General features: G+C 36.4%; 1 long non-coding RNA gene across 1 annotated transcript; it reads right to left on the bottom strand.

The window, feature by feature from the left end:
* Positions 1-5,740: 5,740 nt before the first annotated feature.
* On the bottom strand, positions 5,741-6,920 carry LOC149949709 (uncharacterized). The gene is made up of 3 exons (XR_016480071.1): positions 6,814-6,920; positions 6,693-6,737; positions 5,741-5,960 (listed from the first exon to the last, which is right to left on the bottom strand). It is a non-coding gene; the product is annotated as an uncharacterized LOC149949709 (long non-coding RNA).
* Positions 6,921-13,126: the final 6,206 nt, after the last annotated feature.

Below are 13,126 nucleotides of genomic sequence, written 5' to 3'. Positions count from 1 at the left end.
AATAAGAAATTTTCAAAAAACTTGTTCTTAAACTTTTTTCGCCGTAGGCAAATAAATATTTGTTAATTCTTGAAAAACATTTCCGTCGATTTTCATCAGCTTCAAAAAAAACGATTTGTTTCTAGATTAATTTATCAGATTATACACTAATTAATTAACTAGCCAATTTGATACAGTTGAAGTAACATAACTCACCGTCCTTCCACCATAACTTTAGCGACATCATCGCGGTAATTGTGGCCGCTTGTAAACTTGCCCTCTTAGGGCTGATAAGGTCAGTTCCTATGTAGGCACGGATGTTTCCACAGCAAATTGCAAATATTAAAATTATCTATTAGCCTAAATAGCACTTTTCAACGTAATTATTTTACTCAATATTCAAAAGATATAACTCACCTTTGAATTGTATTTTTGTACCATCGATACAAACATCTCACAAATATTTATAAAAGAAACATTTAGCTGAGAAAGTTGGTTCTTCACGCACCCCCGACAATCTGATTTTGGTGACCACATTACGAATCTATAAACATCGGAAATATAATTTAAAGTAAATTACGCCAATATTTTTAAACCAAAGTTCCTATAATATTATTAAGCCTTCATGATTACCTTTGCCACAGCATTCCCAATGTGGCAGTCCGTGGTTGTACACGTATCTTTTGTGTTTTCTACATATTCTTCGACGTTGTTCAAGTTTGGTTGCGACTTAAGATGTTTTAGAAGTTCTTGGACAGTCAAATTTAGGACATGGGCAAAGCATCGAATGCGATTTTGGGCGCCGTACCTAATCCTTTACTGATTTTTTGTAACTCCTCACTAAACGTATCATTATTTGTCGCATTGTCCATAGTGATGGCAAGCACCTATGTAGGCACGGATGTTTCCACAGCAAATTGCAAATATTAAAATTTTAGCGGATGTCCAGCCGTCAAGGGTAAAAGACATTTGTACCGAAACAGCCTAGCGGAAATCGTACAACTATTTATAGAGTGGGTTGTCTACAGGGTGTTTGATGTTGCTTAATATATAGGAAGATTAATACCGAAACTAATAAAATGCCTGATGGTGAACCCCCTTTTTTTAATTGTTTTAGAAAACTGAAATATTAGGTTTTATTTTAACGAAATAGTATCGAATTAAATAAGCATATAATTTACGAATTACCATATAGAAATTTCAATTGATTGAGGAAACAAAACTATATGAATAGGTTCCGAGATGAAGAATCAACCACGGTCCACTGACCATATAAACCAATACCACCGTTCAAATATGGCTACCGACAGTATCGCCGCCGGGTAACAGGGATGAATTAAAAAAACCGAACTATGAATATATTGCTACCGAAAGTCATACACTAGGTGAAAACGGTTCCTCAGTAGAGACCGCTCGAACAGTTCCAGAGCAGTCTATTCACCGGAAACATAATTCTTGAATAGTTCCGGTGAAGATTATTCGCTGTTAAAAACTGGTTCTCGGATTGTTCGGGACTGTACAAACAAGAATCACGCCAGAACCGACGTAAAAGTCGTCTGCTAATTTTTTGCGCCTTGAGTCGTCAACCACAAGAGTCAGACTATTCGCAAAGAAAATCTTGAACAACCCGGGAGTTTTTGTGACGTCAAAACTAAACCCTGGACAGTTCTCCAAGTGGTGCGGGACTGACGAATAGTTTTCACCTAGTGCTTGCAAATAACAAAAGTCGGCGGGTAGACGTTTTCCCACCCCCCTTAAGTGAAGAATTACTTTCCCTACGTTATAAATTCTTAATTTCCATCGTCGTTTTCCCTTAATTTTAGGGGAGGGTTTGGGAAGACGATGGGAATGACGACGTTTTGACGAAGGGAAGCATGTCTTCACTTCACTTGGGTAGCTGAAGTGAGGACATCTGAAGTCGATGGGTGGAAAGTTTTCTATATAAAACTTTCCACCCATCGACTTTCATAATTAACCTAGCACAGGAAAAAATCAGTGATGCAACGAACTTCCTTGCGGCCCGGCCGCGAAACTCCTTTTTGATCTTGGGAACCATATTTATAAACATCTTTTAGGTACCCCTAAATAGATTAAAATGCAACTTATCTATAGTAACTATACTTATGCATTTCCAAATGATTAATTCAAGTTTGTACGAGTTGTATTTGGTTTTAATTATATTTAACATAAATTAGAATTTAGAACAGAACTATTTGAAGGGTGGTTTTGGCCTATTCCATTACCTCCAAGGATTCGAAAATTATTCTACGCTCTCGTTATTTTAATCACCCCCGAAATTTGGATAATAATAATAATTCGCAATTTCTACATTACCCCCGCAGCAACCAATATCAAACACCTTAAGTAATTGAACGTGAAATAGGTACAACCTACCTTAAACGTCTCTATGACTTGCTGCGCTTCACGCTCGTAGCGAGACATAAGGTTTGCTCTTAAAACTTTGGCAGATTTGGGCAAGGAGTCAGCAACAGTAGGATTTTTTTCGATTTAGAGATTGCAGGAGAGCTTTGAGTCTAGGATGTTCCACAACGGTAAAAGGCTGATCAATTTCCACAACCCAGTGCTTCAAGGAATCATTGGCGTGTTCGATGTCTGATTTAGTTGGCTACACACATAACTATATAACTTGAACTTAAATACATTTTAAACTAATTCAAACTCTTACCTTCGTAGTAGTCAACAAGCCTACCAAATCCCCGTGGTGTTTTTATAGATGATATCTAAGGTGACTTGTTGGTTGACATTTCGTAGGACCGTGAGTTTTTTACGCCCTTCAATTGTTGTTGAATAATACATTATACTACCGCTTTATTTGGCACTACGTTACACGCTACTCGATCCATTTGGTTTTGTAAATAAATAGAGACAAATAATACAGAATTTGGCTAGTGCGTTCAAATAAAGTAGGAAAAGACCTTAAATTACGGTTAGATCAGTAGATTTAAAACGGTAATTTAGATGCAAACGAAAGACGTTTCATAGTTAAGACACGTACCGTTTATGACTTAATCCCGAAAGATATGAATTTGAAGCTTGAATTGAAAGTTAGTAACATGTTTCTTAAACAATAATAGTTTTGCATTTTACTGTTACCAAATTGAAGGCTGTCGGGCAAAATCTCATAAAGAAAACGAGAACCATCATTAGTTTAAAGATAGGCCTTCAAGGCGAAGTTAAGACTTAAGCTAAGTTAGTCTTAACCTCGGTCTTAACTCATAACTTCGCCTAGAAGTACCGCGTATCGGTTCAACTTCATAAATAAATATCTTTTAGTTTATCCCAAACGTTGTTGGTCTTTCCCACTCGTCTTCAAATCTTATAAATAGAGCCACTGAATACTTCTCGCAATATTTACAATGCACCACATTGTCAATAATTTCGTTTCTTCTCGGCGGTATTTCCTGAGACCGTAATTTCATTGCTCGCCATTGTCTCGATTTAAGATATTTCTGTTATTAAATACTCGTTGCAAAGTTGTGGTCACTATATTAATATGAATATCCTGAATAAACGACGAAAAATAACGCAGCTCGTCAACTTACGACTAATTATATAGTTTTTGATGAAACGAAGTAAACTCCTTTTAATTTTTTTTAACTAAACCATGTTGGTGATTCTTCGATTAAAATATTTATAAATCTGTTAAAATAGACTAAAACAAATCAAACGATCTATAAAACATTTTACCAAGAAAAAATAATCTGTTTATTTTATTCTATATTAATCTACATTGGTTTGAGAAAAAAAAATCGCTCAGCTCATATCATCGTGGATAAAAGTCAACCGAACGCCGACCGCTATTAGTAGACAAAAGATAAATTATTTATAAATAATTAAGTTATTTAATTAATTGTTTTAAATAAAACTTACAAAATTATCTATAAATAATTGTTTTAAACATTTTCGTCAAAGATAAGATTATTTGAATATCAATCGGATAATTGATCGGCAATATTTTTAATTAAATATAAGTAAGCTTTAAATATTTTCAACCATTTTTTAAAATGAATATTTTAAGCCCATTTATCCATAGACAAAAATTAACCGAACGCCGACCACTACTCGTAACAGGAGTCGCATACACCTGAGCTTTGATGAAGCCCCACAGGAGAAAGTCCATCGGAGTTAGGTCTGGGGACCTTGGAGGCCAATTAACTGGACCATTGCTTCCAGTTGGAACTGAGCATTAAGATGCTCCTCAACAGCTCGTGTTTTATAGGGGCGCACCTTCATGTTGGAACCATAGACGTCCGTAGTTGACCAAAGGAATGTCTTCCAAAGCGTCCGCAACTTTGTTCTGCAACAGAGCTAAGAAGTTCTGCCCATTTAGACAATTTGGCAGAAAAAAGTCAATGACTCGGTCCCAGACCAGACCCGCCCACACATTCAACCGAAATTACACTCGGTTGTTTGAAGGAAATCCCCAGTGGGTATTCACGTCAAACAAAACCTCATCGGTCACTAGAAGAAGATCCAAAAAAGTTGAGGTTTCTATTAACTTGTTACTTATCGAGTTAAAAAGTCAAATATACGATCCATATCTCGGTCATGAAGAGCTAGATGTAGTTTTGCTCGATATGGATGGAAGCTATGTCTGTGAAGCGTCCTCCAGACGTGGCTCCTTGAGAAACCCAGGTTTGCACTTTTAATACTTGTTTGAGGATATGCAACGAAGTAGATTAGGACATCGTCTTCTTCGTTAATGTTTTGGCGGCCAGCTCCTTGGACAAAGGAATGACATTCCCACGGTGTTGGAAATGTCGAACAGCTCCCAGAACGGAGTTTTGACAGGCAAATGTCGAAGAGCTCCAAGAACATACATACTCTGAGGACGTTTTGATTGGCTCCTTCCAAAAATAGTTCTACTATTAAAGCGCGTTGCTCAACGGAATAATCCAATAATGAATTATGTTGCGAGACTGATTAATTATTTCGAAAACGTTCAATTAAATACTAAATTGAAAAATAACCTTTGTATAAAATAAACAAATGAAACATGTTTTTTAAAACTAGAAGTAGGTCGAAGTTAGAAGCTTAACTTTATCTCACTAATTGAATAGACCAAATTAACTTGTGATAACTTGACATTTTAACTACAGTAAAACCTTGTTGCTTTCTACGACGAACATTTTCATTACCTCGTAACTAAGTGACAAATTAGTATTTGTCAATCGAACAAACTTTATTTGTACGTTTTCAAGTACGCTCTACAACTTTCTCATTGACATTTTTCTTCAATATCCTACCTATCAAAAAAATTCCAAAACCATGAAATATTTTCAATATTTTCTAAAATTTAGAGTTTAAAACTTTCCCAACTAAATACCCTGCAAATTTCAAACTATCTAAAATATTTTATGATAAAAACGTTCGGTCAGAGCAATTTGTGACACCCTGTTTATGCAATATCTTCATTGTTAAGTGAGTAAAGTAACATTACAAATCTCGTTAAATTTTGAGAATCATAGCCCAAGAGGCATTCCAATCGGGAAAGTCTTTCAAAAAAGACTCTTTACAATTACGAAGCTATAAAAAAAGATTTTAAAAAATGTCCTGTATGTTGAAATAATTGATAATTTTACGTGACAATAAAGCAACCTTTCCCTTTAATCGTGCACATTAAGTAACGGTTATACCACCCCTCCCCATTTACTGCTTTACTCGAACGGTCGAAATTTAAGGGGGAAAAATGTATCTTCAACGTCACTGTCCATGGAAAATTATGAAAATACTTAGTAAATAGTTTAAACTTTGGTATTTTAATAAAGCGCCATATACATTCAATTATTTGTTTGCTGGACACAACTTGGCAGATTGACAAGTTCCGTCGATTTTTGCGTAACCTTCGACACAGTAGCAGTCCTCGACTCCGCGAAAACAATTATACGCGCCCTTAAGATTTCGGCATTCGTCCTGTCCGGGACATCCAGACCTGAAGCCGCTGTTGGGCCCACATGATTCTGTGAAGGCATAAATGAGTATTAGCAGGTGTACAAGGGTACCAACCGGTTTGGTGAACAGAAGGATCTTTATGTTACATTTTTGTGGCTGCTTTGAACCTTTCTAGAACAATTTAATCCCTGGTTTGATTCCTGGATCAATCAGGACACATTCTTAATTCTTCTATTTTTATTGAAATATGTGAAATTTAATTAGAAACTGTATCGAAATATATTATTCATTTTACAATTAATTTTAGAAACCAACAAGTTAAAATATAATTTTAAGCGGATTTGATTCGTGGAGCTGTTCAAATTTAATATACATCCTTTGTTAACTAAATTTAACACCAAAGTTTGACTTTAATGTTTTGTAATTGTAATAAAAAAATAGAATATCTTTTCAACCTTAACTGGCGTTTATAGTATTTACAAAACTCGTAACATTGAAACAAGAACTCAGAATAGCTCTTTCGTTAATATAATGTAGTCAAAACATGTATAAAAGTGGTATTTTTATTGGCACGCGCTTTAAATTATTTAATATAAATTGACTAACGTAATTTTGTACGCAGTTTCTAATATAAAAAACACGTTGTTATCTTTAACAGTACAATAAAAGTAACATAAACACTTAGCCTCCCTTATTTTATAGAATCTCCTATTGAAGATTCCTTATAAATCGTAATTTTCGAAAATATTTAATTCGTGATGAAACAGTTTAATAATTAAATATAATTCTATAAAACTCACTTGTTCCTTCAACATACAACGGGAGCAAGCAGACTGCAGAGAAACCTGAAAAGATAAATACATAATTAAATACAATCTTAAAACTTGCAAACTTTTTCTACTTAGTTAATATAATATTTACACAAAATTAGAAGAGTTGTGCTGTTCATGTTAAGTTATTTGCTCGAAGAGATATTAAACGATACGAATCGTGTCGGATGACGAAGTAGACTGAAATCCTAAAAATAATACGTAGGCGCTAAAAAAACCCGTTTCAACATCTCCCAGGTGATTTGATGATTAATGTACCTGAAACGATGACGTATGCAAGTCGATTTAAGGAGCCTCTAAAGATACAGATGTTATATTTGAATAGCTGACAATTTAATAAAACTCGTCGGGAAGGTCGAACATTTAAAAACGCGTTTTTACCTCTCCGAGGGGACTTTGTCTGTCTGTCTGTCTGTGGGTCTGTCTGTCAGGCCTGCGAACGCGTTCGCATTTTCGGGGCAAAGGGTAATCACTGCGTACGCAGTTTCTTAGAATCAGGGAAAAGGTTTTTCCAAAAGCGCCCTCTTTTTGTCATTGGGTGTAGCATAATTTTTTAATCGGCCAGGATTCGAACCCGAGCCCTCTTGAACGACAGGTGAGCGTTTTACCGCAGAACCACGGATACAGTTACGCTTCACTGAAAATTAAAAACTCTTACGAGGAGAGGTATATTTTGGCTTGCCAACTTGTTTAATTTTGTGATTTGCAGGAACTTTATTTACACGCCAAAAGCCTTCTCCTTTTTTTAACTAAATTAAATTGCATTCATTAATAATTTATCGTACTTTTAGGATGCTGTTTTTTAATAATAAGAAGTCGAGTTTCTTAAGCAATTTAATATACAATGAAGGTTAAAAAGCTAAGTGTGGCATAAATGTAAGCTTCCTTCATTTAAAATATATATTCGCAGGCAAAACTTGCCTAGGTGGTATCTCATAGGATCTAGCGCCTGCTATTGTCAAACTAGATAAAAATTTCCTAAATCTGGGCTCTAAGTTACCATGAAAGAAACCAAAAAGAAAAAATATATAATAAAATTGCAATATAAGGGCCCCGTGCAGAGACGTTTTTAAGAATCGCCAAATTGCGATTCATCGCCAAATTAACAGAAAACGCGCGTGCTATCGAACTTCGCGCCAAATCGGTGTGCAGAGACATCTCGCTCGCAAAAATAACAGGAAGTCACTCTGTTTATTTTGCGAGTGGTCTTTGGCACTCGCTAAGCGCGAAAAGACGCAAAAATGGCAGAGTTTGTTGCTCTAATTGCCTTGCAGAGAGCCCAAGAAATAAATCGAGGAATAGACATTGAACGCGATTTAAATAGAGAAAGAGTATATCATGAAAGACCAGATCCTTTGGAATTATCTGAACGTGAGTTTTTAGCTCATTATCGCCTTCCAAGAACAGTGTTTATTAAACTTTTGGAAGAGCTAAGGCCCGACCTTGACCATGAAACACTACGAGGCCGGCCTGTATCTGCAGCATCTCAGGTAGGAATAAATTATCATAAGTAATCAATTGTTTTTCCTAGATTTTAATGCTTTGTTTTATAGATACTCATATGCTTGCATTTTTTTGCTACTGGAAGTATTCAGTGGGTGACGGCTAATGATCATCGCCACATGGTTGACAGATCAACAGTTTCTAGAATCATTAGCCGTGTTACAAATTCCATCAACCAGCGTATGCACCGATTTATTCAATTTCCATCTACCCAGGAAGAACTGAACCAAATATCTGTAGATTTCTACAAGAAATCTAATCTTCCTGCACCCACATACCTATCCAGAAGCCATCTGGTCCCCGAGCCGATGTATATTTGAACCGAAAAAATAGATACTCAATCAACGTCCAGTTAGTAAGTTTTTAGAATTGCCAAATATTTAATGGTATAATTTTTTTGAAATGCTGAAATGATTATTCAGGTATGCGATTCCAACACCCGTATCCTGGACGTGGTTGCAGACTGGCCGGGGAGCACACACGATGCAAGCATCTGGGCAAACTGCGGCCTCAGGTCCCACCTCTCTTCTGCGAATTTGGATGGGTCGTGGCTTATAGGTGATAGTGGCTACCCCCTTGAGCCTTGGCTGATGCGACCCATACCTCATCCTGAAGATCAATCTCAAGAGAGGTTCAATCGCTGCCTCAGGAGAAGTCGAAGTTGCATTGAAAGATGTAATGGACTTTTCAAGTGGCGCGCATTGAGTGATTACGGAGGCAATTTATTGTATTCCCCTGAAAAGGTTTGTAAATTTGTGCACGCTTGTGCCATCTTATATAATTTCTACCTCAACGAGGGTGTGGAAATGCCCGAGCCTGAGGTAGTAGAACAAGATGACACAAGCGAAGTTGAACTCATTCGTGAACCCCCTAACCCTCAGTTGCAAGCTCGTGCAAATCACGTTTTGAATCAATTGGTTGAAAACTTGAGTAGACAAAGAAATTAGTCAATAAGTTTTCTACCAATTGATTTAATGTGATTTGCACTGACCCTATTTTAAATATAATCCAATTTTTGTTTCAAAAACCAATTTTCTTATTTTAAAATTTAATTCCATTTGGTGATTTAAAAATTTAATCCATCCCTATTTTAAAATTAAACCTTGAATGGGGATACTTATATATCTAATTGCCTACAATTTAATCACGGGACCAGTGTTATGTGATCAAGGTCCGATAATAAGCTGGAAACTCACTTTTATATAATTCCAAGAAAAAATTGTTCTTTCATGATAATACTCTTTTTCGTTTTACTTATTGTTCAATGTTCTATTCCTCAATTTATGTCAAATTGCTCTTTGCAAGGTTTAAATAAAAAAAATTACCAACACAATATATGGTTCATTTTTCTAAGTGTAGAGTAGGTTAAAAATTTGTTACAAAGGTGGAGACATTGGTCAGTTAAGAAATGCATGAAAGAGGAACAATTAGTAAGGCTAGTGATGTAATAGGTAGGGGGGTCGGAATAAAGGTTTACAAGTTTTAGGTGTATATAGCGGGGGCCTTCACACGCAGGCGCGCAATTTAATAGGTAACTATCAACATGTGACTGTGTTGTAAATAAGAAAGTAGAGGTCGCCACGGGCAGGGTAGAGATCGGACTGAAGTGAGTGAGTGGGAAAAAACAGTTCAATATATGATGTAACTCAATGCAGTTAATAAATGTTTTAATTATCTTGTATCCAAGCTGAGATTACTAACTTTACAACAGCTTTATGAAAGGATAATATATGGATAATATGGTATTTTAGTACTAGGAAAATGAGGTTGAATACAATAAATGGTAATGAATATTATGTGATTTTATGTGATCGAAAAAGTTGGTTTTGGAAAAATGCAAGCTGAAGACCGAGGCTGAAAGTAAAAAGGTAATAGTTTACATATATATTATTACATATCAGATATATACTAACTTATATATCATTTTGTGCAGGAGACCTCTCTGATGTTTGGGGAATGGTCATCCTGCCTTTGGGGTCTGTAACCATCATATTGTGCATGGACAATAAAATGCCACTAATATTCTGGAAATGATCCGAGAACGACTGAGCAAGGCTGGCCTGTTGCAAATGATCTAATTGCATTTGATGAAGTATGCCTTGCAATAAATCATTTAATTTTTCTTGGTTAGAGACCACAGATTGTGCTGCCTGGTCAAAATTATCTGTTTGGTCAGCTTCAACTAAAGTTGGCTCCTTTGAAGTTTCTCGCCTATGCCTTCGTTTAGTTGGTTTAAGTTTAGGCATCATACTGTCACCGCTTTCAGAAATTGGAGGTTGAAATTCAACCACTTCGTTGCTGTGAGGTAATATACACTCATCTAATAATTCATAGTAAGCAGTTGTCAAACATTTTAAACTATCATATTTTTATAAACTCTACTTGATAGATTATTCGAAGAACACGCAGGAGGAGAAGAAAAATACTGTTTTTTCTTCAGAGGTTCTTCGTCAAAATTTGAAGCTAAATGAGGTATTTAATTGAGACTAGAGGTTACGATTACGAGGTATGCACCAATAGGAAATTGCAGATTAATTTACCTTTTCTCTTTATAGTTAAATCTACTACATCTAGGGGTAGGGGACTAACTAAAAACCGGCCAGCGTTGGGTGTTCCAACAAAGTTTCTGTTACTTGGCCCAGGCGGAGGGGTACTCCCAAATACATTTGATGTTTGTGGGGCAGAAGCAAGAGTCAAATTTCTCTTATTTGTCTTTAAATATTAGTCATTGTTATTTATTTTGCTATGTATTGAAAAATATTTTGGTGTATTTATAAAAACTAACCTGCTTCCTAATCTCAAAGGAGTCAATTCCACCAGCTCCTCCAGAAATCCCATACAACGAAACCTCTCCAATTAAACAAACTACTCTCATTCCAAGATCTGATAGTTCTGGTATTTGGGATTTTCCTCCTCCAGTTTTCTTTTTCTCTCTTTCCAGGGCCTGGGCATTTTTTTTCACCCTACTTTTGAGGTCCACCGACTTTTTTCGAACCTGTTGGCCTGTTCTGGTAGCCCCTTTCCCAACTGCCGTGACCCCCTCCGCTATTTCGTTCCATGCAGCATCAACGTCTGCGTTGGTTTGGTACAATTTACCAATGCCCATTTCTCTTGTTATTAACTCTCGTCTCGCCTCTAAGCCGCTAACAAGGGCTTCAAGCTCCCTTGGAGAGTATTTTGTTTGACGGTCATCTCCTGCTTTAGGCTTTCCCATTTTGTAAATGAATATATAATAAAAAAATGTACTTAACGATATCAATAAAATATGTAAAACTTAACGAAATCAATAAATATATATATAAGAAAACTATCAAGACCAAAGGAGAGGAAAATCGCGTTCCTCGCTGAATTTGCGCCAAACGATTCGAAAGAAAAGCAGACGGCTTTTCGCGTCAAAAATCGAGCTCTCTCATTGGCCCTTGACTTTGCGATAGAAAAATCCCAAAATAACAGCGTCGCCGATTAACAGGCATCGCTAAAATGTCTCTGCACCACGATTTAGATTGAGAGGATCGCAAAATAAACAGCTCGCTAAATCCGAATCGCTAAATTGCGATCCTGTTAAAATTAACAGGAATCGCAAAACGTCTCTGCACCAGGCCCTTAATCTTTGTTAGCTTCTATTTTATCCATTATAGCTCTTTAATGCACGTAATTAGCCTGTTCAGTTTACATTGAGCCACGTAGCGGCCAACACGAGAAGCTCATGTACTGCTGGAATCTCGTCTGCTAAGCAGACGCTTTATGATTTATAGAAAGGGCTTACGCTATTGGCTTCCAAAAGCTAATAGCGTCTTTTTAAAAGCTACCTATTTAGTTTTTGATTGTAACCAAAATAGGGGGTAATGAAAGCTTTCAAAATTAAAATTTTTCACAACTAACACCTACTATTTTAGTGCTATCCTCCCCTCCCCCTCCATCGGACAACCTTGTCCAATGTAATGTAAGTAGTATCCGAATTTTTTGTTAATGTAAAAAACTATAAAAAATGCTGATACATATTTGACTCTATTGCATATGGTCCCTTTCTCGGGGTTGTAAATCTTTGAAAATGTTTGTGGGTTAATCGTCTATTCACATGAGTCAACATTATTGCAAACAAAATTTGCAAAAAGGACGCAAACCAAGCTACTTCGATATAATGAAGTAAAATATTTCCCTTTTATGGCCACATACACACTTTGGCGGTTTTTATGACCGAGGCTTACTTCTAAAATTTGTTTTTGGTAAAATCTTTTTACCTCTCCGAGGGGACAATGTCACTTAGGAGGGGTTTGTCAATCACCGTGTCTGTCTTTCGGAGCAAAGTGTAATCTTAGAATTAGGGAAAAGGTTTCTCTAAAAGCGCCCTCTTTTTGTCATTGGGTGTACTATCATTTTCTTTTGTGATTGTACGGAAGAATCTTCGACGTTTGGAACGGACCAAGTGCTGAGGGTTATGCTAAACGTCTCACCAATTGGCAGGGTTTCCACCAAACGTTCACGATATTCGTCTGAGTATCATTTTGCGATCGCATCGGGCGGAATTCAAACTCGAGCCTTCCTGCATGACAGGCGAGTGTTCTACCACAGAACCACCGATACATGATAGAGTTCGTTGAAAATTATAAGCTCATCTTAAGCGGAAGAGTATATTAATAGTTTTTAAAGTCTACCATTTTTTACGTATGAAATTTTAAAGATCAAATTTTGTTTTAGCGCAGTCAGCAGAGATAAGATGGTTAAAGGGTAGAACCCGTGGGTGGTCCACTTAGTTAGTTTTTTGTAATTTACTTACGGGTTTTCTTATCGACCTAGATATAGTTGTATTAATACGGTAGCGTTGGTTTGACGTTTATTGTGCTTTGTTAATGGTAAGGTTTTCGCTTCTTGTTAATACATTTTCTATTGGTGTGGATATT

This window comes from Leiobunum rupestre, chromosome 3 (assembly GCF_980474605.1).
Source record: "Leiobunum rupestre chromosome 3, qqLeiRupe1.1.hap1, whole genome shotgun sequence".
NCBI classification, from domain to species: domain Eukaryota; kingdom Metazoa; phylum Arthropoda; class Arachnida; order Opiliones; family Sclerosomatidae; genus Leiobunum; species Leiobunum rupestre.
Note: the sequence above shows the minus strand (reverse complement) of the source record. Positions and strands in the feature narration are given on the sequence as shown.